Source organism: Colius striatus, chromosome 6 (assembly GCF_028858725.1).
Source record: "Colius striatus isolate bColStr4 chromosome 6, bColStr4.1.hap1, whole genome shotgun sequence".
Lineage (NCBI taxonomy): Eukaryota > Metazoa > Chordata > Aves > Coliiformes > Coliidae > Colius > Colius striatus.
In genome coordinates, this window is record NC_084764.1 from 30,976,569 (window position 1) to 31,002,601 (window position 26,033).

The following is a 26,033-nucleotide window of genomic DNA, read 5'->3' on the forward strand; positions in this document are numbered from 1 at the left end:
AAGTGATTCATATTTGTTACAAAAAAGGTCCCATTAACACAAAGTACAAGCTGAAACAAAGTTAATGAGCCCTAATGCTTGCAGGATAATTCAAAGTTTAAGGGTGATATTAACAAAAATAAAATAAGGAAGAGTGGAAAAATCCAGTTTCATTGTCCACCGGAGAACATGAGCTTTATCCTTTTGGTTCATAAAATCAAATCTATTGCTCAAGTGACTCTTAGATTGTTATTAAAGGAGTACAAGAACACATATATGTGCATAATTAAGTACCCTTTTGTGACCATAAAAAGTCTGTCTGTCAGTTCATGGGGAATGTGAGTGGGACTTGATTCATAAGCATGAAAAAGAGAATATCGTTGCCATAATCCACCTTTATTTCACTGCTTTGTCTGGCACTCAGCTTTACGTGGTGGAGTGATTGGCTGTACAGCACTGGAAACAGAAGTGTTTTGGTGCCGGATCTGGGGCCTATGCCTTCTACACCTGAGGGGCAATAGTAAATTGACCTGGAACTGCATAGCTGACTATTTGTCCTATGAAAATCTTTAGTATAACTCAGTATAACCTAAGTATTTTTTCACTTGCCTTCTGGCTTTGCACTGTCAGATATAAATGGTAAATGGGTAAGTGGAAAAAAGGCACTGACATCTTCCTGCCCTGGAAAACATGAGAACTGGCATAAAGTACTGGCATTTTTATCTTTGCGTTCAAATGAAGAGACTAAACGTGTTCAAGAAACAGAGGATAAAGAGCACAGCTATAAAATGCTACTTTGGAAGTGATGAGTGAGCAGTTGTATGATGACCAGTTTCCACCTGCAGGTAACTTCATTTTCATGTGGCGCCCGTTGCCCACAATACCTGGCCTGGGAGCCCCCCAGCCATCCCCAACTCAATAAACTATTTGGGGAGTGAAAGAAAGGAGTAGCTAACAACATACCGCAATGGAGTGTGGAGTAGGACACACACAGGAGCACTGTGCATGTCTCCTGCAGCACCTCCTGACTCCTTCATAATCGTATGGTGCTACAGCAAGTCCTTGAAGGTACAAAAAGGATTTTATAGCAGGACCTACAGCTACTTTGTAGATGCAGTCAAGCTCCTTTTGAACTGCCTTCCTCCAGGGTCTGGAACCTTTCCCGACAGGGATCCCTGTGGCAAAGTGTGTCTCTGACCTGTATGTCCCTGAGCAAGAGCAAGCACGGCGGTGTGCTGGCAGCAGGGAGGAGGCGGCAGGGACATTTTCCCTTGAGGTAGGAGAAGAGCCACTTATGTCCTGGGGCTACTGTGGGGGCTGTAAGCTCTTGAGCCAAGAAGCCAGGAATAACCCAGGAGCTGCCAGCTAGAGAGCTTGAATTTACAGACTCTCACAGAAAACAAGGCTTGATGAAAAACTTGAAGGAGAATTAGACAAAATGGACTACGGTGGACATGGGAAAACATTCTACAGCACAAATCATAAATTCTCCCCCATTGGGAGAGAGGTAAGAATTTCATTTCCATTCATTTTATCCAGCAGATACAGATAACAAAGCAGCCCTTTATATGGGAGAGTTAACATCGCTCAGAGTGATAGAGACAAAATGCACTTGGAGACATAGGAAAAATGCATCCCTGAGAAAGTTTCCACTATTAATATTTTTCCCTTGCAAATGTGGGTCTTCTAAAACAGTCTTTTCTTAGGAAGGATCTAAATGAAGAGGAGGTGGGAAGTAAGAAAGCCTCAGATACATGAGTGGGAGGAAGAAGGAAGAAATGAAAGAATAATGAAGCTTGCATCACTGGGAGCAAACAACAGAAGAAAGGAAATGCAAGTATTTGTGCCTAAATTCTGCAGGAACTTAGGCTGAGGTTTAAAACTGCTGTGGTTAGCATAGGTACAGGCACAGGGCAATTCAGAAGTCCCAGTCACAGGACAAAGAAATGCTACTACTGATTTCACTAGGAAAATTACCTGTGTCCTGGTTTTGACTGGGATAGAGTTGATTTTCTTCCAGTAGCTGGTACAGGGCTGTGTTTTGGATTTAGTCTGAGAATAACGTTGATAACACACCGATGTTTTAATTTAGTTTCAGTAAACCCTAAGTAATGCTTATCCTAAAGGAAGGACTTTTCAGTTTCCCATGCTCTGCCAGTGAGGAGGTGCACAAGAAGCTGGGGAGGAACATGGCCAAGACAGCTGACTCAAACTAATTGCAGGGCTATTCCATACCACAGGATGTCCTGCACAGTATATAAATTTGGGGGAGTTGGTCAGGAGTGGGGATTGCTGCTCAGGAACTGTCTGGGCATCAGTTAGTGGATGATGAGCAACTGCATTGTGCAGCACTTGTCTGTCTTGGCTTGTATTTATCTCTTTTTGTTGTATTATTTTCATTGCAATTATTATGTTTATGATTTTATTTTACTTATTTGACTGTTCTTACCTCAACCCACAAGTTTACTTCCCCCCCCCCCCCCCATTTCTCCCCATTGCACTGGGAGGGGAGGAGCAGGTGAGTAGCTGCATGGTGCTTAGTTGCCAGCTGGAGTAAAAGCACAACAACCTGTCCTAGGGTTAGTGGGTAAGGACAAAAGTACCTTATCTAACAAACTGATATGGAGTAGCCCAGCAAAGCGTAACTGGCACCTGCAGAGTCTACAATGATTATGTCATTTGGGGTTTCCTTGAGTAGGGACAGGAATTTGCTCTTAGTGGAGACTCATGTTGGCAACTGCAGGATTTCCACATGCTGCAATATCCCTGGCGATGTTGCAAACATATTCATATGCTTAAAAACAATACACAGATGTCTTGTTACTAACATGGTGCCCAGGGCATCCATAGCTGCACTCAAATGCTCAGCTGCTCTTGGATTGTTTTTATTAAAGCTAAACGAGGTGTTTCTTCTTCAAGAGCATCTCCGGTGTCTGCCATGCCAATGGCCACCTACCTAACCTGGAAAAGAAGGCTGGAAAAGCATCCCAGGCTTGAGTTTATGCCATGCCTTCCAATTTTTTGTAAGTGCTTTGCTGTAAGGGCACTGTTACGTGTTCATCAAGGAGGGCAGGTCTAGCCTGATGCAGTCTGAGGCATGATGCAGAGCAGTCAGTAGAAGACTCTTCTCTTCACCAACGAGGATGAGGGAGCTGCGTGTCTTACACAGGAACACCTCTGTCTTCATGTCACCAAAACCACCTAGAAAAGGAAAACCTCAGGGGTTTATATTGACTTTGGATTAAACCAAGCCCATCCATCCATTGAAGAGGCGAGTGTCAAGGAATCAACAGGAGGTTATGGCCATCTGCACAGAGGAGCAGTGCTCAGGGATATAGATAGGACCAGGCTGGGGGCTGGGAGAAGTTTCATGCCAGCAATTTTTATGAGTGAAAGGACCAAGCTGCTGCTTCAGCCTCTGCTGGTTTTTCAAAATCCATCCTGAGACAGCAAGAGGCTAGCACAGAGGAACAATGTTTCCATTTCCTTCTATCAGTAAAACTGGATTTGATACAGATACAGAAAAACATTCCATTTTTTTTCCCCCAAATCATGCCATCAAAGTTCAGAGTTGCTACTTTTTGTATCTTGTTGACCTCCAAAGGTTGCAATATGCTGGTGCAGAATCTGGGTTTCTTTGTGTCACTCCCACACCAAAGTGCCTTGTGTCTGAGGCTTGGAGCCCTGTAGAGTTGACTCATGGAGTTTGGGTTGGCAGGGCACAGTTCTCATTCTGCCTTCTGTCTAGAGTCATTGTCAAGGAAAGGATGTATCCCTTGGGGGGAAAAAAGCCTCATCCCATCCTGAAACAGTCGTTCTCATGTTATGGCAAAATGAATCTAAAGGGATCAAGTGAGGCTTTTCTTATAATCACTACAGAAATCACATGTACCTTGAGTTGTCACTCTATAGGGTTGGTTGGAGAAAAGTAAATTTGCAATGAATAATTAAATGCCCTTTACAGACCTGGCAGTTCCTTGGGCTTGTGGCAGTGCTGATGATGCCAGCCCCCTCTGAGACTCTGCCAGCCTTTGCCCTCGTGGGTCCCAGTTCAGCCCAAAGCTCCCTCTCTCCTGCTTCCATGGGAACAAGACAGGAGAGAAGGCTGGTATGAGGGCTGCAAAGGGGAGTGAGGAAGAAGAGGAGGCAGAGTGCACCCTTGGCACAGTAAGCTCTCCTGGCTTGGGGAGTTCTCTCTGGCTGTAAAGAACACAGTGTAACGAGATGCTAGGCCTTGGCTGGAGCTCCCAGCAGGTGAGACATTAACAAAAGTAACAGTTTTAGTTCTGCATGTCTCAGTTTTAGGGGTGTACAAGTCCAGCTCCGGTGTTGTGAAGGTCTCTCACAGTTGCTGCGTGCTGGCCAAGGCCGGCAGCCAAGGCATGTGGGCGCCCACGGGGCTGGTGGGACGAGGATAGGGCTGCCTTGCCCGTGCCACAGGCCTGCGGGGCCCGGCAGGGGCTCAGCTGCCCCGCGGGACGGCGGCCCCGAGAGGGGAAGGGCAGTGTGCGGCCGGCCATCCGCCGCTCGCCGCGGCTCCAGGGCAGCCGCATCCCCGCGCACTCGCGGGAAAGCACGGCCGGCCCCTCGTGTCGGCGCGGCCCGCACACCAGCCGGCGGCTCGGGGGCGGCCCGGCGGGGCAGGGCGGGGCGGGGCGCGAGCGGGCGGTGCTAGAGCCCGGCGGGGCGCGGCGGCGGGGGGCGGCAGGCGGCGGCGGCGCAGGCTGCGCGTGCCTCCCGCCGCGGGGCGCGGAGCGGGGCGGCCGCGGGGAGCAGCACCCCCGCGGCGGGGCCCGGGGCTGCAGCGAGAGGTAACGGCCGCGCTCTTGTGCTTGCGTGCGTGTGCGCGCGTGTGTGTGTGTGTTTGCTTGCGTGTGCACACGCGTGCGCGGGGTTGCCGGGCAGCCGAGTCCCGTTCCTCCCGGGACACGGAGCCTTGGCCAAACTTTCGGGGCCGCGGGGCCGCTGGCTGCCTCGGGCGGGCGGCTGGCAGCGGCGCCGGCGCGGGGGCCGCGGCGGGAAGTGAGTCGGGGCCGCCCCGCGCCGCTGTCCCGCCGCCGAGCCCGGCCGGGCGCGCAGCCCCGCCGCGCTGGGGACGCGGGGGGCGGCGCGGGGGGTCAGCCCGGCGGGAAGCGGCGCCTGGGCAGGGCCGTATCCCGGGTGGGCTGCGCCCCGGGCCCGGCTCCGCGGCAAGCTGGAGGGAGGAAGGTGGCGGCTGCGGTCCCGGCCGGGGCCCGGCGGGAGCAGTCCGGCCGCCCCGCCGCCCCCCTTGGGTGCCTGCGTACAGCCGGCCGTGAGATCCGTGCACGGGAAGAAGCCGCTCCGTACTTGAGGGGCTCCCTCTGTCCGTGCCTGCACGCACGCCTGAAGGGCATCCGCTACTAAGGCTGCTCTGTCACAGCCGCCAGCAAAGGTATTTTTTTTGTGTGTTCACACCGCCTCTCCTTTGCTTGCTCTTCTTCAGTACTGACTCTTTAACTTACACAGAGTTACGGGGAATTAATTTCTTCACGATATATGCATCCATCCCTGTACTCTGGAGAAGGATTTCCTTCGTAACGTGCCAACTATGCTGTGGTCAGTTATTGTTTATATTACCAAAAACATTTCTGTGAAAATCTTTGCACGGGTGTAGCACGACCGCTGGTACAACCCAGTTTACTGAAACTTTAATTGCAGCAGCCGATATTTTACTGTGGAGCCGTTTGCGTCAGAGCAGACCGTTACTCTGGTGGGATCACGGCGTCTCTTAGACAATCGCTTTCCACACTGGGAGAGCTCGTGCTGTTTCATGGGCTGAATCAGAAACAAAAATGAGCAAACAATGAAAATGAGTTTGTGTGGTATTAAAAACCTAAACGTGGTAAGGTCTGTTGTGGGGCATGGTAAATTAGGCAGCAAAACCCCAGTTTTCTCCAGCGTAGCCCACGTATCAGCTGGTAAACAACATCCACTGTGATCACTTTGCAGCCGAAAATAAGGCCTTGCAGTCCTGGCTGCCTCAGCGTTACGTGTCATTAAAGTAGCTCTCTTGGAGGAGAGGGACTGTCCCAAGAGCTGTAAAATCTATAAACACTTTTCTGATTGGTTTAAAAATTTAGACACAGGAAGCGGATGGTATCTAATAACAGACAAGTGGAGACACTGTTGTCATGGAAACTGAGAAGACTCTCCCCACTCCCCCCCCACATTTATTTAGAAAAAAAAAAAAAAAGGAAAAAGGAAAAGACAAAAGTCTGCATATCATCAGACATGCCTGCACACCACCTTGGCTGCTGTTGCCTTTCCCACAGCATCTGTTGAAACCTGAGAATGTGCCTGTCAAATCAAGGTCATTTTACAATAAAACACTGTGCTGCCGTCTCCCCGTCTCCCCACTTTCCTCTCTGGGCATTGTCCTTCACTTTCCAAGCAAAGAGGAGTTTGGGAGACAGAGCCTGGCTGTCCCAGGCCCACTGGGCTGCCCTGTCTATGGTAGGTGGCCTTCCCCAGTTGTTGCTGGGGGCCTAAGGAAAGGCTCAAAGGAAGAACACAAGGGTTAAAACCAAAAGTAATGAGGGATTTTTTAATTTTATTTTTATGTATTTTTTAAAAATCAAATGACCAGGCCACAATTATTTTTGTTGGAATCTATGGGCCTGGGAGAGAAACCAAGGGATTGGTTAGATCTCCCTGTGCTCTTCTTTGCTTCAAAGTTATATGATTTGGACTTGAGTATTAAGGTCATTTCACAGCTCTGTCTCACCTGTGGCAGAAAAAAAAAAGAAATAACTATTGAAACCCAGTGGAATTGCTTTTACTAGAAAAAAAAAATCACCATTTGGTTATAGTGCGCAATTTGAGGGCAAAAGCAACAGATATGAGAATAAAATACACTTCATTACTGATGAATGCAGCATGAGAAAATCAGACTATTATTGTGGTAAATTTAAGTTTTACTTTGCTGGACTGTTGAAAGTTTATTGTGTGTGAAAGGAGAGAGCTATTTTTCTTTTGGAGCAGGAAAGAAGCATTTCACAGCAAAGTCACAGAAAGGTTTTAGTGTTTTTTGATGATTTTTCTTGAACAGCAGCCGTTGATCTCAGATGCTTGTGATGGAGAGATGTCTTTGAATATTCACTGTGTTTTCACCAGAACATTTAATTTTGTTGCTCCTTTTAATGTTTGTGTTGCAGTGACCAAACTGTCAAAAAGCACTTGAGTGCTTCACCCACTGTATAAGTCATTGCTTAGAAGCCTTAAATGACTGGTTTGACCTCTTTTGCCTCTTTGCTTGCCTAGTTCACTTTTTGTATTACTATCTTGTAAGAAAACCAGAGGCTGGTGAGCAGATCTTGTGAACTAGGAGGTAAATCCTTCAGGATGCTAAGGCATAGGTGCTCAGCACCCTGTCAGTCCCCCATTTTGGGTCTTGCTACCTGAATGCCTGGCTTCAAAATCTTCCTGTGGGCACAGCAGCCTTAAAGGCTTGGTAAAGCCAGGGAGAGCAGCAGTGTCTGCTTCTGCTGAAGGAGCCTGCTGGGCTGAGGTGGCACTGGAGTGCAAGAGCTGGGACCCCCTTCCTTGTGTTGGGGAGAGGCTTAGGGAGTTGGGCAGTTGTGTGTTTAATTCAACTCATGTCTGATTAACCAGATGCTGCTTGTAACTACTGTGAAGTTCAAATGGAGAAAGTTTGGCTTGGTAGCAAAAGCATGCTTGCTTCTAGAAGCGAATTTCCTGTTGTTGGGAGTACCCTTATCTGCAGGAAGGGTCTCGGGCAGGAAGTGTGTCAGTTACTTGTTTTTACACAGTCAAGGAAATGAGATGGATTAGGGACTTTTTAGATTTACCCTTCGTGGTTCTCCGTGCCTGTACTACTCTATTTATCTCTAATGGTTTTAGTTTGTAAAAGTTTTATGATGTCAGTTATTCCCAGGGGAAAGGGAAGAAGTTAAATGCTTGTGGTGTCCTGCCATTTTTTGTTGTTACAAAAAATACACCCCACCAACCTCTCTGCACCACGTTTTCAAAACTATCCAATTTGCAATTTATACCTTTTGAGGCTCATTAATGAGACTCAGATAGGCTTCCCCCTCCCTCTCCCTTAGAATGAAAGATCAAAAAATGCACCACTTATTTTACTAATGGGAGCAGTCCTTAACACTCTGAAATGCCTTTCATCATGGATCATAAATCACTTTACAGAAATTCATTTTTTAATATCCACAAAAGTTATATGAGCATAGGAAGCTGAAACGTAGCATTTCACATCGCATTTCAAAAGTTGCAAGGCAAATGAGGACCAGAGCTCAGAGTCAAATTAATTGCCCTTTAATTAGCAATTGCTAATGGATTAAAACTTTGAAAACGTGTCTTCCTTTCCCGAGTGCAATCATACTAATGCTCCAATGCAGCATGTATGCATTGGGGATTTGGTCTTGAGGGTGAGAATGTAAGCAGTAGTTCCAGAAAATGCCAGTTATTTACTGGTCCCTGTTCAGTCTGGCGTGGCTGGGATGCAAGGGTAAGGATAGGTTAGGGTAGGCACAGCTTTGGACAAAGGTCCAGACTAAGGGCAAGACCTGGGGTTTAGCTCTTTATCTTCTAGTGAAGACGGAGATTCAGGGAAATAAATGTAATTTCTCTGATGTTGACTCACAACAGAGTATTTTTGGTGTTAAGCTGAACTTTTGTAGAGGGTTTTGAGGGGAAGACATGGAAAAGTCACATAAACCTGTAAGGAGCTGCCTGGCATGCTGCACAGCTTCACATAGTGATTTTTGGCATAGGACATGTCTTGGTGTTGGGAACTGTTCCTTTTCAGAAGCCTAAGATGGGCTGGAATGAGACCATCCTGGCTGATGCTGGAATTTGCCAGTTCATGACTTCAGACGTAACAGGGAGACTTTGGCTGCAATTTTGGATATTTCTAATGAAACCACATTTGGCTTGTTGCGTGCTCTTGTGGCCAAGCCAAAGTAAATCTGTAACAAAATAATAAGGGGGAAAAAAAAGGACCTCAACAAACAGCATTTCATTTAAATGTGAACTTGGAGCTGTATTTTTTCGAAGCAGTCAGCTGATTCTGAGAAACCAGCCTGAAGCTCTGGAAGGCAAGGCAGTTTTTGGGAAGTGACTTTCTCCTAGGCTTTGGAAATCCTACTCCATTTATGCTGCCTGAAGTTGTTTTTCTCAACATCAGGGCAACTCAAAAACTTCCTGAACTTCACTGTAATACTTTGGGTACCTTTAGCAGTCTTGGGACTTTTAATTGGACTGAAGCTGCTTGTCTAGCCTAAAGTTTGCTCTTTGGCTGCCTGTTTAGCCCTTGAAGGAGCAAGGGTCCCTGCACCCCTTGTGTCACCCTTGAGGATGGATACAAAGCAGTGAGATAGCCCCGCTTACCATGACTGGACTTGCAGGTGGTTCAAGTCATGTAGGACCACTCTTGAGATAGCCTAGGAGCTGGTGGCTGCGTGCTTGCTTGCCAGGGATCAGTTTTTCCCCACCTCTCTTGAGTAGGAACAGAAGTGATATCTTTGCACTCTTTCAATACTCTCACTAAACCTCATTGTTTCCAGAATGTCTGCAAAAATTGGACAGACTAAGTCTGCTGGAGATGAAACTCCTGCTTATTATGCTGGGCAGTATTTTGTCGCTATTTTATTTATCTGTCTGTAGTCCAAGAGTCTCTTTGCTGGAGAACAGCTTTCTTTGTATCGGCCTTGACTGCAGGACAGACAGACAGCAAGGCACTTACCTGTGGTTGGGGTTGGTAGGTGCCACAGATTTCTGCCTAGCTGTGTGACACTGTTGTCTTCTCCAACATTATCAGGAATTTGCATCAATGCTAGCCAATACAATGAAATTTCCAACACTGAATTTTTTTACCTTTTACTGAAAATGGGTTAAAACCAAACAAAGACAGGTATTATTTAAGAACTGGGATGGTTTTGGCCTGTATCAGCTTCTTCCTTTGTCCACAGCCCACATGCTGGGTTGTGGTGGCACCTTATGTGTGATCTCTCTTTTCTCAAGCTGAGTGTGAGGTTCTCTGATGGGCATTGCAAACTGCCTACCTGGCAGCTATTTGCTGACACAGCCCACTCCTGATGCCTGGGCACACTTACTTTTGTTGCAAGGAAAATACGCCATACTTCCTAACAGACGGGGCTTTGCATACAAGGCAATCCAAGACAGATTCTGGCAAGCGTTTCACAGAATGGCAGCTTTACGGGAAGTTGTTTCTTAATATTGTATGGCAAAGCTGTTGCTCTCTTCAGTGTATTTCTTTGTCTCCACCCCACAGGACCGAGCAGTGGCCTCGTGTCTCCCGTGGCCCTGCCTTCTGTCTCAGGCTTGCCAGGCTCCCGTCTCCAACTCCTGGCAGCTCTGTGGCTCCTCAGTACAGAGCTGCTTTTTATTTTCTCTTGGGCTTTGTAGAGAGGCCAACCTTTTCCCTGGATAAAGTTGGCTTCTGGCACAGCAAGCAGATGCAAACTCCCCAGCCTGACCATCCCTGCAGAGCTGCACTCGGTATTACTCCCCTCAGTAAGATATTCTCATTGCCAATTTAATTGCTGTCTGGGCTTGCTGTGGAAAGGAGTAGGGGCATTACAGGAGTTATGAGAGGTTATTAGAGATGAGAAGAAGCTGAAGGTCTGACCCATCCAGATTTAACTGGATTAAACCTCATTTTACCCCCAACTCTAACTTGTTTTGATCTGAGTTTTACAGTAGATCATTTGTAGAAACTACCCAATTAATATGATAATTTTAACACCAGTTTGTAAAGCTTTTTTTTTTCGTTGGAGGTGGAGAAGGGATCCAAATGTTTTGATCCTATTTTTATCATTATCTTCACTGAGTTTTTCTCACTCTATGCTTTGCAGAGAGGAGCAAAATTTTAATAATTCACTAATATACTTTCACTTCATTAACATTTTATCATTCTGGCATTGTGTGTATGGTGAACTCTTTAGTACTCTCATTAAAGGCCTGATCTTGCCCCCATACTCTTACATCCCTCTAGGTATGTAAAACCCTAGACACAGGTGCTAGTCTGCTTCTTGGAAAGAGCTTTTATCTTTTTCCAATAGATAGTAAACTGAACAAAACACAGAAGGTTTCGATTTTGTTTGTGGTGGGGTTTTGTTTTGTTTTTTTCACAAACTGGAAACATTCATACAAAGATAGTAGTGATGGTTAGGTTGCAGCCACCAGGTTCTGATCCTCCAGCTGTTACAAAACTTAGCTGGTGTGGTCTAGAGAGGCTGAAGACACTGGGGAGTTACTGTGGTATTGTTTGCATCATTTTGTGCAGCAGCATGTTTGGTTTAAGCAAAGATTTATACTGGTATTAAAATGATGATGAAATTATTGGGTTCTTTAACTGTGATAGCATGATACTTGGTATTAGGATGGCATAAATAACATGTAGCCCTTCGTGTAATCTTGGTGATTGTGTAAGTTTGCAGGTGTTTTGCTCATGTTATGGTAAACAGGTGCTTTGTAATTGTGTCCTAATGTGAAACTGGGTGTTGGACTAATCCTTCCTTTTAAAAAAAAGTTTTAGTATGAAATATACCTCTGAATAGTGCACAATTTGTTACTGCTAATTAAATACTGTTAACAGACCAAATTACTTTAGACATTTTCAGAAGGCATAGGAAGCCAAGCACGGCTGAGGAGGGGACAGTGGGTAGATTCAGGAGACTTGATAGTGGAAGGGAAGCTTCTGAGTTGTGAGCAGTGGAGAACTAAGGGCCAGGTAAGAATTTCAGGAGGTTATGTGTATGGAAAAGAGTGTGACCGTTGGAAGACCAGAGGACAAGAGATCACAGTAATAAATACAGGAGATGTTGAGGGATCTGGTTGAAGGCTTTTACTTGTCAAACAGAATATATTTACTTTTAGAGCCACTAGGACAGAAACTCATCTCTAGTAAATTGGTATAATGGCACTGGAGTTAGTGGAATTACACTGACTTACAACAGCTGATGATCTGTCCAGTAGTATTACAAGAAATGTGAAGATGTGAAGGATGGGGGAATTGGAAGAGGTTATAGGCCTGAGCACAAGGAGGGTGGAAGTTTGTTCAGAACTGACAGAGAAGCTGAGTAAGTGAAGAAAGATCAAAAGGTCCCTTACAGCTATATTGTGTTTGATTTGACAAAGAGATGCCTAGCCAAGAGATTGTCAGCAAGGCAGGCTGAGAGATGGGCTTGACTGGAGAGGAGAGTCAGTGATGGAAAGTACATTTCTCATTGGCACAGTAGCAATTGGTGTGTGAGTGAATAAGATCATGAGAGGAATGGGCAGCAGGGAGACCAAGCCCACAGCGAGAGCTAGGGGAGAGGATGTGGGGGTACTGAGCAATTGCTGGATTAGAAGTGTAAGCATCTCACAAAGCCAACATTGGACAAAAGTTCTTTGGTCTGGAAGGAAGAACAGAAAAAACTTATCCAATATTATTTAGGGTTAAGAAGAGAAAGGGAATAACTTTGACTTATTTAGAGACATAAGCCATAACTAATCTCTACTATAATTAATAAACTTTGAAAAGCTGAGCTATAAATAAACTGTGTCTTAAGTGGTACACCTAATTTTTTCCCCCATCTGTCTTCTTTTGTTGCAAAGTAGTCTCACGTAATAGTGCAGCAGACACAGAAATGTGGGGATGGTAATGGCTGGTGCTGCTGTGGCTCCTCTGTACAGAGCTCTGTGCGTCACTGTTCAGTAGGTGAAGTGGTTATGTCACCCCTGATTTCCCCTGGGAGACCCAGGGGAGCAGCAGCAGGAATCCCAGAGGAGATGCTGCAGTCAAGTTACTGCTCAGGAAATTCCAATGGGCGCTGGGAAGTCACAGGGTTTTGTTTAAATCTACCAGCACTGTAGCTGTGGTTGCTGTGCCTCAATTATTACACCCTGTATGGGAGAGCAGGGCGATGTTGAACCACCCACAGGCACAGAGGGCAGGCAAGCTGGTGAATGGGCTGCCTTCTGGTCTGCTGTGTCTGGTGGCAGCAGGGCTGGGGCGTGGTGAAGGTCTGGGGAAATCCTGCATCTTCAAATTGTGTTGTGCCCAAGCAGGAGATGTCACTCAGGATGTGTTTGACTATGGAGTAAGTTTGTGCAAGGAAGAAGGAATTAGACTGGAAAAAAAGGAGGTAAAATGTAGGGAGACTGAGGTAAAATGTAGAAATTATGCATGTGTGTTGGAATGATCACCCTTGTTCAGAAGTGGGTCTTAATACTGGAGCAACTGCAATCCATTTTCAGTTGTAGGGCCCACTGCAACAACTGGAAACAGCCTGACTAGAAACAAGACTGACTTAATTGTACTGAGACAAGAAAAAGTTTAAAAAAATACCACCATCAAGCATGAGGAGTGTGTTTCAAAAATTCTCTTGATTTTTGTAAGCCAGAGTGCTATTTCTGGTGAGTGGGGACATTCCCACCCCCTGTTTGTGATCTCCTTGTCCAGCACCTCAGAGGCAGCTGACCTGAGTTGGAAAGTCAGTGTCTTTAGAAACAGAAAGCATTTTGGCTTTCTAAGTGGGATGATTTCTTTCTTTCCTGGTTGTATCAAAAGCATATGTTGCTGTTGTTGCATCAGTTTGAGGAAGAAAAAAAAAAAGCTGAACATCTTGAAGCTAAAATAGTTAAGAGGTGACTCCTGGGGAAAGCAAGGAAAGACATGGGAGGGCTCAGAAGCACAGTAACAGGATGTGAAGCCTTTCACCCCAGGTCACTCTGGTGCATTATCTCTAGAAAGCAGCAGTTACCCCTAACAATGGCTGTCAGCGGTTGCAGAGCCAAAGAGCTTGTGCCCTCTCCTAGTCCTGTGCAGCTGCTGGGTTGTTGAGAGCCAAGGTGATCTCAGGCGGCGTGCCCTTGCTATGGTTCTCCATAGGCTGGCAATGAGGCCGCATGCCCTCAGAAACCCCCCACCAGGATCCCAGACTGTGGTTGCAGGATCAGGCTTCCTGCTAGTCGGTGTCTGTCCTGTTGGGTTCGAGAGTTTTACAGAGTGTTGAAGAGATACAAAAGATGAGCAAAGGACTCAGGACAAGTATACAGCCCTTGAGCCTCTTGTTGAGGGGATAATTTCCCAGTGCTGGTAGCACAGGCTTTTTTACCAGGAAAGCTGTGTTATCTTTTATCAAGGGGCTGCATGGAACAGCCTTTGCTATGCTGATAACAGTACAATTGGACTGGCCCTCTTTCCCTTTCTTCCTGAGAGGGCATGTCCTACGCTGGTGGACTGTGCCCATTCCCTGTGTGGGCTGTGCGTGGTTTATTCAAGCCAGGCTTCCACTCTTGCTTTTTTGTGTTAAGTGCTGTCTGCTTAAGTGAGGATATCTGTTGATGGTGTGATGTGGGCAGTTCAGGAAGTGCTTTGAAATCTGGAGCCAGATTTTTTTTTCCTTGCAGTGATTTTCATTCTGAGTTTGTGCTCAATCTTACTTCCTACTATTAGCGACTGATAATTGTGTGGGAATAAGAGCTAAGACCACAGAACAGCAGGGATCCCAAGCACCTTGCTCTGTCAGACACATAGTGGGGAAAAAAGATATTTTTTTCTGACCCCAAAAACCTACAACCAGCCTAAATAAGGCAAAAATTACTTTAGCATAGAAGTCTCTACATCAATATAATTATTTGCCCTGCTTTCATATTTCATATGCTCCAAGTTCCTGTCACCTGCTAATGGACATTGGGAAAATTTGGAGGGTGTGTACAGCATTATTGGCATTTCTCGGGCAGCTGCTACTGACCTGTTTATGTTCAGTGCATTTCTTACTGTCAAAAGCACTTTCAGCACATAAATGAAGGGCAGGAAAACATCTAAATAATGATTAATATAGTCAGAAACTGCTCTTCCACCTCTTGCTCATTCAAAATGAGGATGACAAAGTCGGGCAGCAGGATTCAGCTCGTGGGCTTTTTAGAAGGGCTTGTTTCAAGAGTAGAGCTTTGTTTTGATGGAGACTCTCAGGTACTAGTGCTGGAAATGAAACTTTTGTTTCCAAATGCAATAGGCAGGAGGTTCAGCCCAGGTACAACATCTGTAGGTGAGGAACTGGCCTGACTCCTACAAGCATTGAAGCAAGCAGCGTGGCACTTTGGAAAATCTGCCCAGTCATTCCTTCTGGTGCCAATGTGGGCGTGAACGCTGGCAAAAAAGGAAGCTTGTCCCTTTTCATGCCAAAATCTATTGATTCTGATTGTCTTAGCTGATTCCAATGAAAATTTTTGCCTGAGCAGATAGCTTGGTATTTTATCAAGTAGATGACTGATGTTTGAAGTCCATTTTCATATATTCATGGGGCATAGTGGTGGTTGCATCTGCATTCATAAAATCAGAATTTGATGCTTCATACTGTCATTGATGGTGATAGTGGTTACTACTAATTTGTAATCCAGTGGTAGGTAAATAGTGTTAATATTTGTCCCTTCCTCAGACATCCTCACTCTCTCAAATGCACTCTCCATTGATGCCAAGGTTGATTTTTGTGAGTATTACCACTCTGGCAGTATGAGCTCTTTGGAGATGCGCTCACAGATTTGTATTGCTGTAGCTGTGGAATCTATATCTTGTTGTGAACTACATGCAATGCATTGCTTGTTTGGATGGAATTCAACACTTTGACAGCCAATGAAGAACAGAGGACCAAACTCAGCTCCCTGGGTCCAAGGTACTGGCCTTTACTGACTTTCAGACCCTTAAGACTCATCTCGAAATCTTGTGACTATGGGAGCAAGTGAAGGTGAGTTGTCAACACAGTTGTCTTGCGGGGATAAACTCCCATATCTAATGATTGAACCAAAGTAGCACCCTTTCTGCAAGTTAGTGTACTCCATCAGGTCACTGTCTTGACCACTGTGCTTTACACAACTACAAGAAGCTAGTTGTCTTTGTATTTAACAGGCTAAACCTACTAAGGCGGAGAGACAGACAGACCGACATGTGGACAGCAAGAAGCCTTTTTTAATACCCAATAAACCTTACTCTTTTCACCTAAAATACCTAAGTAGCGACTTCAAGAATTGCTCTGTCTGTGAACTGCAGAAGAAAGAAACATGGTTAGATTACAGAAATGCATGTAATGACTTTATTACAATGCATTAATTACCACTACCAATAGTTACCCCTTGTTATTAAAGCAACTTCCCTCAAGACAAAATAATGAATGTACATTTTTGTGTATCTCTGCCAGTCAGAAGCCCAAGAAGAGATTCCTGTTCCACTTCCGTCTTTTAGTATAAAGTAATACAACTCCACTGAAGTTGGAGGTGGATAGCTGGGAGAAAGCAGCATCCCTTTTAACTAGAGAGCTTTAATGCAACGTTGTTTTATTTCTGCTCATTAAAGTTAATAACATAGCAAGTGTATTTTTAAGTTAAGACTTTCTAGTATCTCTATATGTTAAATAACTGCAAACAAACTTTATAGTCATTCTATAGGCCCTCACGATATATCATTTTGAACTACCTCCTATCTATTACATTTTATCTGCCTGCAAAATCCATTTCTAATTCTGGCCATATCTCCTTTGCAATCACTTGCCAGAAATCTATTCCCAGGATTCTCCTTATTTTAGTGAAATATCTCTGCTTCAGCAACTTTCCCAAGGTGGCTGATCTAATCACACCACTATCAGTTATCACTTCTCATTTTCTTTGCTAGCTCTGACAAATGTAATGCACAGCCTAACAAAGTGACATTCAAATACTGCCGGTGACCAGGGATAGTTCCCTTTCTTTTACTCTGCAAAACTGGAGTTGTATGTGGCTTCTTAAACACATGCCATTTGCTCCAGGAATGTGACTTGTATAGTGCACTGTGAGAAGAGTTGCTATTAAGCAGATGAAATGTCTGCCTCTTTATCACAGGTAGCTTCCATTTATAGTGACCATCTGGATATTAAATGCCACATCCACAACTTCTTTTTTTCAGATAGAGGAGAACAATGCTTCATTCCTGGCAACTGGCAAGAGAGCCCTAGCTTGCTTTCAGAGTTATAAAATTTGTCACCTACCCGTTCCCAGCCTCCATTCTTGACTGTTTATATATACGTGTTTCTCTTTTAACTGTGAATGTGACTGTAGGCAAAGGTCAGCATATACCAAACAGGGATGCCTGTGTTTCTCAAGCAGGGAGTCACCTGCATAGTGGGAGCCTCTGTTGAGGTTGAATGTGGTTTCTATGGACATAGACCCAGCAACAGCATTTTTTTTTTCTTTTTTTTTTTTTTTCCTTGGGTGACAAACCTCTTACTGTTATCTTAGATTGCTATCACAGACTAATACTTGTTTTAATAAGTGTGCGGCTGACTACTCCATCCGCTTGAGCAGATAAAGTTATCCACGTGCATCCTCACAGCCCTTCCTGCTTTGCACCATTTAACACATACTGTCAGAAGCCCTGCTTTGCTGCAGTCTCATTTCTGTTGGTTTTTGTGAGAACTGAAGCCTAAATCTCGCGTTTTTGGAGAAAGCAGGAAGTAGGCTCTTACCAAACTGGAACTCCAGAGCACCACAAAGTGCAACATGTGCATGGTGCTGGGACCTCACCGTGAGCAGTCCAGCTCTAGATTTCATATGAAAGCATGCAGCCTCTTTGGGCTTTTCCCTCGCCACTGTGTGAATCAAATAAACCTGTCATGCAGTCTGCTGCAAACCAACATATTTTCCCTGCACCCTGTTACAGGTTGCAGAATTTAGTTTGTTTCAGACAGCAAGGGTTAAAATTAAGAAAACAGGTTTTAAGCTGACAAAAAGAAGCAGTCTGATATGTTGTTCATGACTCAAGGTACAACACAAAGCAGGTGCTCTGTTTCAGTGCTTTGGCACTTACTTCAATGAGCCATGTCACAGCCTGGTGAGCTTCCAGGGCAAGGTGTTTGCAGTCTCTCCAAATGGCCTTTGAACACTGTCCCTCTGGTCAGCCATGGAGGTGCACACTGGGGACCATTTTCCCTGAAAGGAGATGGCAAAACCAGCTTCTGTGTCTCCTTAAATGGTGATTTCCAATACAGCTAAATAATAAGAATGGCATCTAATGGCTTAAAAAAATGCTCGTTGCTGCCTTTCTTTCAAGCTATTTCTTCACTGTAGGAAAGTAGAGAAATCTGTGTTAAAATAATAATTAAATGCTGACAGTACTAAATTTCCACCCAGTGTGAGTTGGCAGCAATTGCAAACCAAAACATTAGGTCATTAAAGAAAGAAATCAACCTGATTAAATATCTCTGTATGTTTTTCTGATTAGCTATTCTTAAAAAGAGCATGTGGCTGTAATAGAAGGGTGTACTTGACAGCAGCAATTGCTTTTTTTGGGAAAGGTAAAATACTCAAGTTTTATTGTGTATATATGTGTGTTTGAAAGGATTTCTTGCTGTTCTTAGCTATGGGGATTTATATCTTACTAATCATCCATTTTTAAAAGCCACCACAAAATCTCCCTGCCAGGAAATACGTGAAATCCTCTCAATATTATGTTTCTGGAAAGAGCAGTTAACAGCGACTAATGCACTTGGGGTTTTGTTTTGGTCTCTATTTTCTCTTTCATGGCTAGACAGAGCCGAGCTGAGAGTTGAACAGCCGTTGTGGACCTTGCTGTAGTGTTGATGGTATTGCAGTACTATGAGGCTCAAGAGCTGGCTGCAGTGCACATGCTACAGAGACACAGATTAAATGGTTTTTACCCCAGAGAGCTTGCTGGGATGGGGAGGTATGGGAAATTAGGTGAGGCTTTGGAAGGGGGAGAGGGAGTGGTGTTAGGAACAGAAACCCCTGTTTCACAGTACCTCACTTGCAGCCAGAGGTCTGCTACTCTCGGAAGCAGGCTGAAGTTGACTCTCTTAACTTCATTTTATTAAAGCACTGTTGGCTAGGGAGACTGCAAAGTAAAAATTGTCAGAAGGTGCATTTGTAGACACCTGTTTCTTCCTGTGATACAGTCTACCCTGTATTTTCTGCAATGTGCTCCGTAGCTACTTTTCAGGACCTGATACCTGCAGCATACGTGTGCCTGGAGCTCCTTACAGGTGTTCTTTAAGGTATGTTGCCGGAGGTAGTGAGGAGGAGAGGATCCAGTGCTGGTTGGGACTTAAAGCACTGCAGGAGGGTTGTGACTGACGCTGGCCCTGTGGCAAGCCCTGGAGCTTGAGGGGGGATCAGTAGGCTGCCAAGCATCCCCTCTCCAAGTGCTGGAACTTTTGGAAGCTGTTTGACCTGTGTGGCCAGAACACACCTCCCAAGCTTGTGTTAAGTATGGAAGTATGTCCTGGCTTTCTGTGATGTCTGCTCCCATTATATTACAGCAACTCATTGTCTGGTGTGTGTACTACGGTGCCAGCCCTGCGAGGCACTGCAGAGTTGTCCTTCTCTCTCCTTTCCTTCCATGCTTACATTTGAGAAGCTAAGGAACAGAGGAGATAAGAGGGGTTTTGTAAATTATTTCAAGCTATCCTGTTGTTTGAAGATATAGTGTAGAGCAATACAACCTTTTGTTGTATTAATATACTCCTGTCTGCACATAAAAGTTGCGTATGACCAGTGGTCTCACAACATACCTCTTCTGGAGAGAGTCCAGCGCACGGCCAACCAAGATGATCAGGGGACTGGAACATCTATCATATGAGGAAAGGCTGTGGGAACTGGGGCTGTTTAGTCTAGAAAAGAGGAGACTGAGGGGAGATCTTATTAACATTTACAAATATCCAAATTGTGGGTGTCAGGAGGTTGGGACATCCCTTTTTTCGAGGGTATCTAGCAACAGGACAAGGGGTAATAGGAAGAAGCTGGAACACAAAAAGTTCCTTTTAAACATAAGGAAAAACTATTTCACTGTTCAGATGAGGGAGCCCTGGCACAGGCTGCCCAGGGAGGGTGTGGAGGCTCCTTCCTTGGAGGTATTTAAGACCCACCTGGACACGTTCCTATGCGACCTGATCTAGGTGAACCTGTTTCTGCAGGGGATGGACTAGATGATCTCTGGAGGTCCCTTCCAACCCCTACCGTTCTATGGTTCTATGAACATAGTTTCTGCTACCTAAAAGATACAGGGAAAGGGTTCATCTGAAGGGGTTCGAAGGAGGCTTGGCATCATATGCTTATGAATTTACTTGGCATTTTTAAAGACAACTGGGATATTCATTTCCCCCTGGGAACCATATAAGTTATATAGATTTGTTTTCATCACTATGCATTCCAGAAAGCAATTTCAGCAATTTCTCGGGAAATGTGGTTCCAGTTTAATCTCCAGATTATCTGTTGTTTCTTTTTCCCTCCAGATAAAGCAGATGAATAATCATCTTGCCCAAAGTCAGGCGGAGCTGGGGACTGTGTGTGGGCATATATGTAGGGATACAGATTTGAGGAGTACTGCTTTCAGTTGCAGTGCTTCAACTGTATAGCCTGAGCACATTAGTTGTTTGGGGGTGAGTGCAAGTGCTCCAACAAGGCTCCCACTGCTCGGGGGTTGGGTCCAGAGCCTTTTGGAAATGCCTCAGATTTAGTAAGCAGAGCAAAAGACATAGTTCTGCAAATGTAAGAGTGGTGAATTTTTTACACTTAAATGCAGTGACAAAGAGGAAGAGAAAACTTTTACCCATATTTCTTTCCTGTACAAAGGTGTGTGAAGCAAAGAACAAATGTGGTCAGAGGGCTGCCTATGGTTGCCTGAGTCTTGAGCTGCCTCCATCCTGTCCCTAGCCAGAGGCAGTGACCTGCTTCCACTTATGTCTGCTGACTTTCCTGCTCCGAGGCTCTTGCCTCAGTCGCAGTCCTGCAGAGTGGCACGAGTGACATGCCCCAGCCAGGATGTGCCCTGCAAAATGCTGTGGAGGAGCTAAAGCCCGCTCTGCGTGGGGATGCTTCCTCATGAGAATCATCCACCACTAAACCTTAGTGACAGAAAGTGGCTCAGAGAGCCTGACCCTCATATCTCCAAGTTCATTTGGGTCCTTGTGGTACTGGCACCAGGTTGAGACAAAGTATTTTTCTGCTGACATTAATGTACTTGACCCTATAGAGTGCAAGGTGGCCAAGCAGTTACAGGCCATTAATCTCCAATTCCTCTTCTCAGGTGTTATATTCATTAATCTAGGGCCAAACAGCACTTTAATTGTCAGTGTAGATAAGTTTGTTTTTTCAAGTTCTTGGTTATTGCCAAGTTAATATCTCGTTAGTAGTGTTTGTAGCCCTGTAGACAGATGCCCTCAAATTTCACCAGTTACTGCATCAAAAGCAGAGCTCAGCACTGGTTCATCCACTAAATATACTTTCTTCAGAACTGGTTCATCAACTAAATGTGCTTTCAGAACCAACTCCTTTTCGTGTGCTTGGATGGCTGGTTCAGTGAAAGCCAGATGCTGCTCAGGTACTTGTAACAAGGGCTGCCTGCTTTTAGATCTGCTATGTAGCATGCCATGTAGCCTGAGAGACAGCTCCCAGAGAGCTCTCAGCCAGAGGGGCTGCTTTCTCACCCTGTGACCTCTTTGGGCATACATGGGATGGAGGTGGGTTGCGTTATTTCAGTACACATTCACTTGCTGATTTGCTTGCCTTGTTTTGCAGAGGAGGAACACTCCACACATCCCATGGCAGAAGTTCCCCATATTCTTGGACACAGCCCAAGGGTTACTCATCAGAACAATAATTGCTAAAAAATAACAATGCAGAGTGCTAAGACTCATGGAGTGCTTTGATATGCCAGGCTGTGATGACACTGTATAGTGCAATATGCTTTTATATCTTGGATTGCTATAAAAGGCTTCAATAGACTTTCTTTAGAAAACTGTTGGTACTGGTAGGTGGGAGTTTGAGTGAGTTTTACAAGCTCAGTGGCACTGTATACATATTGATCTATGACTGCTCCTGAGGCAAAAACTGTTTATATTTTAATATATTAAGTTCTGCTCACACTGTTCTGTATGGAAGTCTTGTTTTGAAAGTATAAGAAAAACAAGAAGAAAGCATGTTGAGATGTTTTAACACAGTAGAAAGCATTTTCTTCCTACACAGTGCCATCTCGGAGAGGGAACAGCTTCTCCTCTAGTTCTGTTTAGGTTTAGATCTCGCTTTTCTGCAATTTAAACATATGCTTATATCAGTTTCTCAGCTGGTGTGTATCTGTTGACATAGTGTATCTACTGACATAATGTGCTTTCTGCATTTACACCTGATGTTTTTGCTGTGCGTCTTTAAACTTAACAGATTCCTCAGGTTTTGAACGTGGTCCTTTAACAAAGCTGTAATGTGGGGATTTTTGTTGGGTTTTTTAAGTTTTCATTATAAGAAAATTGACATAATTACCAATACAAAACCAAAAAGACTAGAAAGTTGCATTTTATCCTGATGTCTGTAGGACTTCTTGCATCCCACAAAGCAATTGCTTTTATTCATCAGATAGGGACTGTGGTGCTCCAGGTGGCTGGACATCACCCAGCAGTCCATGGCACAACCTGGAGCAAAAGCCAAATGTGCTGTGTCTCTGTGAAGTGATGTCACGGTGAGGCTTGCCCTTCTCTTGGAAAGCTACCCACAGATGGATGCCAATCAACCCTGGCATGCTCGCTTCAGATCCTAAAGCAGCACGCTTCAGATCTGAGACAAAGTGAGGATTTACGGAACTGTGTAGATAAGGAGTTAATTTTCTCCCTGGTATCTGGTAAAGGACTGTGTTTTGCATTTAGTCTGACTATAATATTGACAACACAGAATCACGGAATCTCAAGGGCTGGAAGGGACCTCAAAAGATCATGTAGTCCAACACTGATGTTTCAGTTATTTCTACATAGTGCTAAGGGAAGGACTTTTCAGTTTCCCATGCTCTGCCATTGAGGAGGTATGCAAGAAGCTGGGTGGGAGCATGGCCAGGACAACTGACCCAAAATAGTCACAGATTTATTCCATACCATAGGGCATCCTCCCCAGTATATAAGCTGAGGGGAGTTAGCTGTGATTGCTGCTTGGAGATAGTTGGAGTATTGATAAGCAGGTGGTGAGCAATTGCATCGTGCATCACTTGTCTTTCTTGGGTTTTATTTCTATCTCTTTTCATTATATTCCTTTTTGTTACACATTGCATGTTACACATCTTGTTATCATTATATTATTTTTAGATGTTAAACTTTCCTTTTGAATCTATGGAGTTTACTTGTTTTGCTGATTCTCCTCCCCGTCCCAGTGGGGTGTGGGGAAGGGACCAAGTGGCCACGTGGTGCTTAGTTGCTGTCTGAGGTTAAGCCACAGCAAGCACACGTCCACTGAAAATATATGTGTCTGGGTCAGCAGCTGAGGTCACTTGCAAACCATCAGTCTCCTCAGCAGAAACGGACAGGAACATGTTTGGGAACTGTTGGGGCTGCTGTGCCACAGCCATAGGAGGCTTTGCTTTCAGATTTTCTTTGTGGGATGTTGTCCTGGATGAAAGAGAGTTTGAGGAGATAAGAGTAGCAACTTTAACCTCTGTTGAGGCCATCTGCAGAAAAGATGTTAATTATCAGAGGCTGGGATAATCCTGGTCCTAATGAAGGATCTCAATGACTTTTGAGAATCCTGAGATCATCTGTGATAGGTTAACCTCAACGCCTCTGAAAGAAACTTTGGCAGGCCACAGGAATGCAGTTCTCTAATTTTTGTTCTCTTGATTGATCCTGTTTTCCTGGTTTTGTTTTTTGTTTTCCCCCAAATCTAAGCATTATTATAGGTTTTCAACCTATGTCTCATACATGCATTCTGCTGACGAAGGAAAGGAATTGGTCGTACTTGGATTTTGGTCTTTGAAAAATCAGAACATCTTGATTTTGTTATATTTTTAAACAGCCTACAAGAGGTAAAGTTGAATTTGTCTGAGGATGAATGAATACTACCATATTGAGAGTTTACTAAGTACAAAGTGATGTGGAAGTAAGTTTGATTTTTTTTTCCTATAAAAATTAAAGGCACCAATTAAGTTGGGGTGATTTTTTGATGCATTTCTTCAGTTCTATGCTACCAGAGAGCAGGTGTTTGAAGCTATGTTGAAAGAAAATAAGAAGTGACTGAATTGTGTAGTTTGTGTGTAGGTCTTCAAGCTAGTTCAACTGTTACTAGGATTGCTCTTAGTAAGTCCTCCTGGTTTCATCTAGGATAGAGTTAATTTTGTTTTTAGTAGCTGGTACAGGGCTGAGTTTTGGATTTAGCCTGAGAACAATGTTGGTAACACACTGATGTTGTATTTGTTGCAAAGTAGCGTTTACACCAAGTGAAGGCATTTTCAGCTTCTCACCCTACCAATGAGTGGGCTGAGGCTGACAGGAAGCTGAGAAGGAGCATGGCCAGGACAGCTGACCCCAAGTAGCCAAAGGGCTATTCCATACCATAGAACATCATCCCCAGTATACAAACTGGGGGGAAAGCTGGCTGGGGGCTGCTGCTCAGGAATTAGCTGATCATTGGTTGGCAGGCAGTGAGCAATTACATTGTGCATCATTTGCTTTGTATATTCAAATTCTTTTATAATTATTATTTTGCCTTTTTTTTTGTTCTATCAGACTGTCTTTATCTCAACTCACAAATTTTACTTTTTTCCCTGTTCTCTCTCTCATCCCACTGCAGGGGGAAGTGAGTGAGCAGCTGTACAGTGTTTAGCTGCCTGCTGGGTTAAACCACAGCAGTCTTTTAGGCTGGTGGAGGTAACTTCCTGCCATAAATACCGTGCAGCTTCTATTTTATGTGGTTGATTTCATTACAAAATTTCTGCTTGTTCATCTGCCCTACTATGATTTGTTTGTGTATTGTTTAAAGGAGTAGCTGTCACAGGACTTTTGCAGGCTGATGTGATAGCAATTTGGTGCTCAAGACCTGCCATGGTCCCGTGGTTGTTACCACTGTTACGGTAAGGCAATCATGGAGTATTCCCATCCCAAAGATATGTCTTCTGCTCCTGCAACTTGGGAACTGCAGTCAAACAGGATGATTTCACCTGGCTGGATCTGTGGTTATGAGGAGACTTTGGTTATGTTACTGGGGGCTATCTAATCGTAAGTTGTGGTAATGAGGATAAGAATTCTGTGTGTTGTGTCAAATCTGACAGGGAGTTGACTGCTGTTTACTTGTTGTTTGGCAATTTATTGTAAGGCCATAGCAACAAGTTTCATGTTCCACAGGGATTTTTCTTTTTTTGCCTCTCCAAGGCGAGCTAAGCAGAAAGTGTTGGAGCCTGCTCCTCCCTGTGGCTCATATTTGTCATCATGCTGTAGACAGACATCTTCTCCTCTTCTAAAATATGGAAGACTTTCAGTTAATTGTCTGTAAATTAGGGAAGAAGAGGGATTTTTTCCTACGGTGGTCTTGTTACCCTGGTGTATAGCCACTCTTTGTTTTGCATTAACTGTTCATACTTGAAGATGACTGAGAAGAGGATTGATACTGTGCAACCTTAAAGAACAAGATTAATCAACATGGAACTGGCTTTGATTGCCACTTTGGACTACGATGCTGTGCTCTTTTCACTGTAGCACAGATGAAAGCTTGTATTTATTCTTAAAATAAATAATAATGTGATGCTGACCTGAGTTTAGCTATATACTTGGAGGAAAGAAGTGTCCTTAGAAATGAGAAGGCTATTCAAAAAAATCTGTGTTGAGCATTTTATTCACAGCGTGTGATGAATCCTTTGAAGTTTTATCACCTATTATATACTTGATTCAAAAGTTGTCTTTTGCAATAGCTTAAGGTTTTTTATTTGCTTGAGAATATTAACATTTCTGTTTCAAGCTTTGAAAGAGCAAACTTTCTGTGTGTGATTATGAACATTAGGTTAATGAGTAATCCTCACTCAGAGGTTCTTCTAGATTTCTATGTGCTTGTTTAGAGGCTGTTCAAAGGTGCTTAGCTTTAATTGCCATTATGTGAGCACACAGAAATAAGGACCCAAGAGTCTTATCAATTATTCTGTTCACAAATTCATTTTTAGATCATCTCAGCGCTGTTCTAAGTTGAATTTACATTGAAGTTGCTGGGGGGTGTAAATGTTCTCATCTAAGTGGGGAGAAGGTTCTGTTTTTAACTTATTTAAC

At 44.3% G+C, this 26,033-nt stretch overlaps 1 protein-coding gene across 2 annotated transcripts in view; it reads left to right on the top strand.

Annotated features, from left to right (window-relative positions):
- The first annotated feature begins 4,708 nt into the window (after window positions 1–4,708).
- The window catches only part of FOXN3 (forkhead box N3), a 211,584-nt gene continuing 190,259 nt past the window's right edge, over window positions 4,709–26,033 (top strand). Inside the window, exon 1 of one of the 2 annotated variants that reach the window (XM_061997855.1) lies at window positions 4,709–4,790. The gene's annotated coding sequence lies outside the window, so the exon portion shown is untranslated. Of the gene's footprint in view, window positions 4,791–5,302; window positions 5,393–26,033 lie in introns of those variants that run through there. The other variant, XM_061997857.1, reaches the window with a different exon arrangement.